Raw genomic sequence first — 7,281 nt, forward strand, 5'->3', positions numbered from 1 at the left:
AATGATTGTTTTTGTAAAAGTGTAACGTCGAGCCTCAGCAGCTTTCTCACTCCTTATGTGCTACTGTATAAAACCTGGTTTTGCGCCTGCACTAATTGCTTACGGCCATACCACCCTGAACACGCCCGATCTCGTCTGATCTCGGAAGCTAAGCAGGGTCGGGCCTGGTTAGTACTTGGATGGGAGACCGCCTGGGAATACCAGGTGCTGTAAGCATTTTCTTTTCAACTCGAGCTCATTGACTCCGTGGCCTACCGTGGCGTACCGTGACCTGATGTTTACTGCCAACCGCTTTGGAGGATTTAAGCAACATACAAAAACTGACAACGTCTCTCAAAACTATTTTTGTGAAACATGAGGACAGTATAGTGATACTGCCAGCAGGGAGCACCAGAGAGCTGAACCGACAGTTGTACATTTCTTAAACTTTCACCAACACAAACACGCACGCTCACTTCAGTGGGGTGTTCCACAAAGCCGGTTTTATCACATAACCGGGTAAGTTAACCCAGGGTTTTCGGTAACCCTAGGTTTTCCGTTCCAAAAGGATCACGGTATGTTAGTTGCTATAGCAACATATGCTCTGAATCAAACCTGGTCGGACCAGGTTTTGCGCAGGTTAAGTTTGAAACATAACCCGGTTTTGGGTATTTCAACCGGCGTTCACCGCAGATTTCATGTGTTCACAATGGCATGCCCTTTTGATGAGAGAACTGCTGATATCAGAGCGCAAATTATACGTGCAATCCACCGGGAGCGATTGATAAGACCACGGCTCGACATCTTGGCATAGGCTAATGGATTACTTTTTGCTGGAGTGGAGAGATATAGATTCTCGCGCAAATCTTTAATATATTTAAATAGCCTTAGATAGCCAACACTACCAATCGAGGACCTGGCCTCAGTTCACTCCAGACTATTTGCGTAGCCCTCCGTTTTTTTCAAATGGTAGTTTTATCTAGGCTATAATGCTGGAGATGCCTGAGCACATCAGGGTCGTTTCAGATGACCCATCCAAGATTTGTATCGGCCTCCTATCATACAAGAGCAATAGGCTATTGTCTGAGTAGCCTACTATGCCGAGAGGCATTTACAACATAAAGTATAAAATAGTCCTAACGGACTTGCATCCACTGGAGAATGTTCGATCGTAGCCGGCGGCTTCATTCCAAGCACTGATCCATCTTGATCTGTGAAGTTGATGAATTGTCACTTTTAGGTTGTCTACCCAGTTACCAAAAAAAGAAACATTTGGAATAGTATGCGCTGTGGCAAGCACACGGTTTGCATGTGTTACTTCGAAGGCAAAAAAATCGAAAATACAAGAAAACACAAAAAACCTACATTCAACCAGTGTGGGGTATGGCCCATGACTCTCTGAGGTGGTAGGTACCTCCAGGTACCCCCTCCATGCCAGGGCGCCCTGAATTTATGTTTATTAACAGCTCCTCCACCGGGGTCAAGACAATTTGAGGGCCAGATCCAGTCTGCCGACTGTCGGCCTTTTCACGATTGGCTTAAAAAAGTGGCTTATTTAAATGTATACCAATACGATGGTGGGAAAAGCTTACCAGTTTGTATGTTTTTTATACTTCATTTTATACTTAATCCTCTGACCGCTTGGAAGCAATCGGAGTACATATTGTTTTAGAAGAAAGGGGTTATGTGGTAGGATCTTTAAGATGCTTAACTGGGATATTTATATATTCATGATGGCTCAAATATTAAGGATCATGCTTTTGACGTGTAACTAACGCATTTACGCGGTCAGCGATCCGCTGCCAGGCTTTGGTTCTCCGGGTTCCAGAGGTTTTAGCGTTCCCTTTTCTTGTGATAATGTCCTTCTCCTCGTCATAGCTCTCCAGGAGAACCTGGAGTTCCATTTCATTGAAATAAGCGGCCCGTTTCGCCATATCGATCAGGGTTTCCATGATCCATACATCACGTCTTTTAAGTTTGGCGTGGACGCGCACAACCCTGTGTTAACCAACCCCGAGTTGATTGAACTAATGCATAACCGCTGCTGTGGAACCGAAAACTCTGGGTTGGTCGGCACAGGGTCAATCAACCTAGAGTTCAGCGTTAACTCAGTGTTTGTTAAACCTCCGTTCGTGGAACACCCCTCAGATCATGGGAGGACGTCAAAAAATCACCACCCATTCTCTGACACTTTAACCGTTAACCTTGGTTCAAACATTTAACATCACACGCACACGCAGTGTATTTCAGATAATTAATGAATTCAGATGTCACAATGATCGTTTACATGGATAAGGAGTCCTACTGAATCAATTACTGCCGTTTATATCTAACTAATGATTGTTTTTGTAAAAGTGTAACGTTGAGCCTCAGCAGCTTTCTCACTCCTTATGTGCTACTGTATAAAACCTGGTTTTGCGCCAGCACTAATTGATTACGGCCATACCACCCTGAACATGCCCGATCTCGTCTGATCTCGGAAGCTAAGCAGGGTCGGGCCTGGTTTGTAGTTGGATGGGAGACCGCCTGGGAATACCAGGTGCTGTAAGATTTTTCTTTTTCAACTCGAGCTCATTGCCTCCGTGGCCTACCGTGGCGTACCGTGACCTGATGTTTACTGCCAACCGCTTTGGAGGATTTAAGCAACATACAAAACTGACAACGTCTCTCAAAACTATTTTTGTGAAACATGAGGACAGTATAGTGATACTGCCAGCAGGGAGCACCAGAGAGCTGAAACGACAGTTGTACATTTCTTAAACTTTCACCAACACAAACACGCACGCTCACTTCAGATCATGGGAGGACGTCAAAAAATCACCACCCATTCTCTGACACTTTAACCGTTAACCTTGGTTCAAACATTTAACATCACACGCACACGCAGTGTATTTCAGATAATTAATGAATTCAGATGTCACAATGATCGTTTACATGGATAAGGAGTCCTACTGAATCAATTACTGCCGTTTATATCTAACTAATGATTGTTTTTGTAAAAGTGTAACGTCGAGCCTCAGCAGCTTTCTCACTCCTTATGTGCTACTGTATAAAACCTGGTTTGCGCCTGCACTAATTGCTTACGGCCATACCACCCTGAACACGCCCGATCTCGTCTGATCTCGGAAGCTAAGCAGGGTCGGGCCTGGTTAGTACTTGGATGGGAGACCGTCCGGTGAAATACCAGGTGCTGTAAGCTTTTTCTTTTTCAACTCGAGCTCATTGACTCCGTGGCGTACCATGACCTGTGCCCTATACCACGAAGCTCGCTGAACATACCCAGGCTTTCTTGGGAAAACCTGGCTCGACAGAGCCGCAACTCGCAATCAGAGTTAAATGGTACCACGAAGCTCACTTTAGATTCAATTAGTTGAACCAGGTTTTCCGCTTTTGGTTCAGTGCGCGTTCACGTGAAAGGGGCGTTTTTTGCGTCATTTTTCTCACCTTTACGATAGATCAAGCAGTCTATATGCGTATAAGTGAAAAGATTCTGCATATTGTCTGTAAAATACTATGCCAAATGCAGAATTGTTCGCCATTAATCCAAATAGAATGATGATGATTTAAAAATGCATAAGCAACGTCCATCCTGCCTTATTCTATCATTTAGGGAATTCACTTTAAATACACCCTATGTAAGAAATGTATCGCATGTTTTCAACCGCCGAAGGTAGCGGCTGTAGCGTAGTGGATTAGTATAAGACCCGAACGCCAGCGACCGGGGTTCAAATTCGCCGGTCTATCATCATGCATTTTACCCCCATAGATGTGGTGCCAGCACGGCCTTTAAAATATGGGTTCAAGTTCGAAATAAGCACAAATATAATTCCATAAGCTTTAGTGAATAAGCATTCCATATGCATGATAATTGGGACTTTTTAAGCTTCACATAAATTCGCGTCACTTGGGAGTCGAACCCCCCGCAGATATTCAAGACTGACGCGCAACCTCCACTCTAGCACTCTGTCACGGAGACACAATGCGCAACAGTAAGCATTGTCTACATAAGGTCCAAAAGGACGATCAAATAACGAACACCCTCTTATGAGAATCTGTATCTCTCATGAAGAACCCCAATTTCGTTGTTTGCACAATGACAATAAAGTCTAAAATCTGAATATCGTCAGACAATGCCAGGGAATCGGTTCTGTCCCGTAAAACCCTCTGTCTCCGGAGAGACGCCTGTACGAGAAATGCGCAGAGGTCCACGGGAACACCCAGAAATGGTGACGCCATTGTCAGAGGAGGGGCTAGGAAGCTGCGCACGCCGATTTAAGTAGCCGATCTTCGGCTAGACTAAGCCGAAAAACTGCTCCCGACCAGGTTTGGTTGCGAGCATAAGTCACCATGGTGATACAGCGACGCTAAAAGAGATCGACTTTCGTGGTACAACTAACCCAGGCTTGGAGCTCAACATACCTCGCTAACCCTCTAAGCGAGCTTCGTGGTACAGGGCCCTGATGTTTACTGCCAACCGCTTTGGAGGATTTAAGCAACATACAAAAACTGACAACGTCTCTCAAAACTATTTTTGTGAAACATGAGGACAGTATAGTGATACTGCCAGCAGGGAGCACCAGAGAGCTGAACCGACAGTTGTACATTTCTTAAACTTTCACCAACACAAACACGCACGCTCACTTCAGATCATGGGAGGACGTCAAAAAATCACCACCCATTCTCTGACACTTTAACCGTTAACCTTGGTTCAAACATTTAACATCACACGCACACGCAGTGTATTTCAGATAATTAATGAATTCAGATGTCACAATGATCGTTTACATGGATAAGGAGTCCTACTGAATCAATTACTGCCGTTTATATCTAACTAATGATTGTTTTTGTAAAAGTGTAACGTCGAGCCTCAGCAGCTTTCTCACTCCTTATGTGCTACTGTATAAAACCTGGTTTTGCGCCTGCACTAATTGCTTACGGCCATACCACCCTGAACACGCCCGATCTCGTCTGATCTCGGAAGCTAAGCAGGGTCGGGCCTGGTTAGTACTTGGATGGGAGACCGCCTGGGAATACCAGGTGCTGTAAGCTTTTTCTTTTTCAACTCGAGCTCATTGACTCGTGGCCTACCGTGGCGTACCGTGACCTGATGTTTACTGCCAACCGCTTTGGAGGATTTAAGCAACATACAAAAACTGACAACGTCTCTCAAAACTATTTTTGTGAAACATGAGGACAGTATAGTGATACTGCCAGCAGGGAGCACCAGAGAGCTGAACCGACAGTTGTACATTTCTTAAACTTTCACCAACACAAACACGCACGCTCACTTCAGATCATGGGAGGACGTCAAAAAATCACCACCCATTCTCTGACACTTTAACCGTTAACCTTGGTTCAAACATTTAACATCACACGCACACGCAGTGTATTTCAGATAATTAATGAATTCAGATGTCACAATGATCGTTTACATGGATAAGGAGTCCTACTGAATCAATTACTGCCGTTTATATCTAACTAATGATTGTTTTTGTAAAGAGTGTAACGTCGAAGCCTCAGCAGCTTTCTCACTCCTTATGTGCTACTGTATAAAACCTGGTTTTGCGCCTGCACTAATTGCTTACGGCCATACCACCCCTGAACACGGCCCGATCTCGTCTGAATCTCGGGAAGCTAAGCAGGGTCGGGCCTGGTTAGTACTTGGATGGCAGGACCGCCTGGGAATAGCCAGGTGCGTAAGCTATTTCTTTTTCAACTCGAGCTCATTGACTCCGTGGCCTACCGTGGCGTACCGTGACCTGATGTTTACTGCCAACCGCTTTGGAGGATTTAAGCAACATACAAAAACTGACAAACGTCTCCTCAAAACTATTTTTGTTGAAACATGAGGGACAGTATAGTGATACTGCCAGCAGGGAGCACCAGAGAGCTGAAACCGACAGTTGTACATTTCTTAAACTTTCACCAACACAAACACGCACGCTCACTTCAGATCATGGGAGGACGTCAAAAATCACCACCCATTCTCTGACACTTTAACCGTTAACCTTGGTTTCAAACATTTAACATCACACGCACACGCAGTGTATTTCAGATAATTTAATGAATTCAGATGTCACAATGATCGTTTACATGGATAAGGAGTCCTACTGAATCAATTACTGCCGTTATATCTAACTAATGATTGTTTTTGTAAAAGTGTAACGTCGAGCCTCAGCAGCTTTCTCACTCCTTATGTGCTACTGTATAAAACCTGGTTTTTGCGCCTGCACTAATTGCTTACGGCATACCACCCTGAACACGCCCGATCTCGTCTGATCTCGGAAGCTAAGCAGGGTCGGGCCTGGTTAGTACTTGGATGGGAGACCGCCTGGGAATACCAGGTGCTGTAAGCTTTTCTTTTTCAACTCGAGCTCATTGACTCCGTGGCCTACCGTGGCGTACCGTGACCTGATGTTTACTGCCAACCGCTTTGGAGGATTTAAGCAACATACAAAACTGACAACGTCTCTCAAAACTATTTTGTGAAACATGAGGACAGTATAGTGATACTGGCAGCAGGGAGCACCAGAGAGCTGAACCGACAGTTGTACATTTCTTAAACTTTCACCAACACAAACACGCACGCTCACTTCAGATCATGGGAGGACGTCAAAAAATCACCACCCATTCTCTGACACTTTAACCGTTAACCTTGGTTCAACATTTAACATCACACGTACACGCAGTGTATTTCAGATAATTAATGAATTCAGATGTCACAATGATCGTTTACATGGATAAGGAGTTCCTACTGAATCAATTACTGCCGTTTATATCTAACTAATGCATTGTTTTTGTAAAGGTGTAACGTCAGAGCCTCAGCAGCTTTCTCACTCCTTATGTGCTACTGTATAAAACCTGGTTTGCGCCTGCACTAATTGCTTACGGCCATACACCCTGAACACGCCTGACGCGCGTCTGATCTCGGAAGCTAAGACAGGGTCGGGGCTGGTAGTACTTGGATGTGGAGACCGCCTGTGGTAATCCAGGTGCTGTAGGCTTTTCTTTTCGACCCTCGAGCTCCTGATCCGGGGTGATCTACCGTGGGTACCGTGACCTGTGATGTTTACACTGCAACACGCTTTGGAGGCATTTAAGCACATACAAAAACTGCACAACGTCTCTCCAAACTATTTTTGTCGCACACATGACGGCACAGTATAGTGATAGCTGCCAGCAGGGAGCACCAGAGAGCCTGAACCGACAGATTTGTACAGTTCTTAAACTTTCACCCACCAAACAACGCTACGCTCACTTCAGATCATGGGAGGACGTCAAAAAATCACCACCCATTCTCTG

General features: G+C 44.9%; 5 non-coding genes across 5 annotated transcripts; all 5 read left to right on the plus strand.

Annotated features, from left to right (window-relative positions):
- Positions 1–97: 97 nt before the first annotated feature.
- LOC130399548 (5S ribosomal RNA) lies at positions 98–216 on the plus strand. Its single transcript, XR_008902056.1, has one exon. It is a non-coding gene; the product is annotated as a 5S ribosomal RNA (ribosomal RNA).
- Positions 217–2,411: 2,195 nt separating this feature from the next.
- On the plus strand, positions 2,412–2,530 carry LOC130395492 (5S ribosomal RNA). The gene has a single exon (XR_008898543.1). It is a non-coding gene; the product is annotated as a 5S ribosomal RNA (ribosomal RNA).
- Positions 2,531–3,057: 527 nt separating this feature from the next.
- On the plus strand, positions 3,058–3,178 carry LOC130395386 (5S ribosomal RNA). Its single transcript, XR_008898448.1, has one exon. It is a non-coding gene; the product is annotated as a 5S ribosomal RNA (ribosomal RNA).
- A 1,731-nt stretch (positions 3,179–4,909) lies between these two features.
- LOC130396463 (5S ribosomal RNA) lies at positions 4,910–5,028 on the plus strand. Its single transcript, XR_008899099.1, has one exon. It is a non-coding gene; the product is annotated as a 5S ribosomal RNA (ribosomal RNA).
- A 1,189-nt stretch (positions 5,029–6,217) lies between these two features.
- On the plus strand, positions 6,218–6,335 carry LOC130394330 (5S ribosomal RNA). The gene has a single exon (XR_008897499.1). It is a non-coding gene; the product is annotated as a 5S ribosomal RNA (ribosomal RNA).
- The last annotated feature ends 946 nt before the right edge of the window (positions 6,336–7,281 follow it).

The sequence above is a fragment of the Gadus chalcogrammus genome, chromosome 12, assembly GCF_026213295.1.
Source record: "Gadus chalcogrammus isolate NIFS_2021 chromosome 12, NIFS_Gcha_1.0, whole genome shotgun sequence".
NCBI lineage: Eukaryota > Metazoa > Chordata > Actinopteri > Gadiformes > Gadidae > Gadus > Gadus chalcogrammus.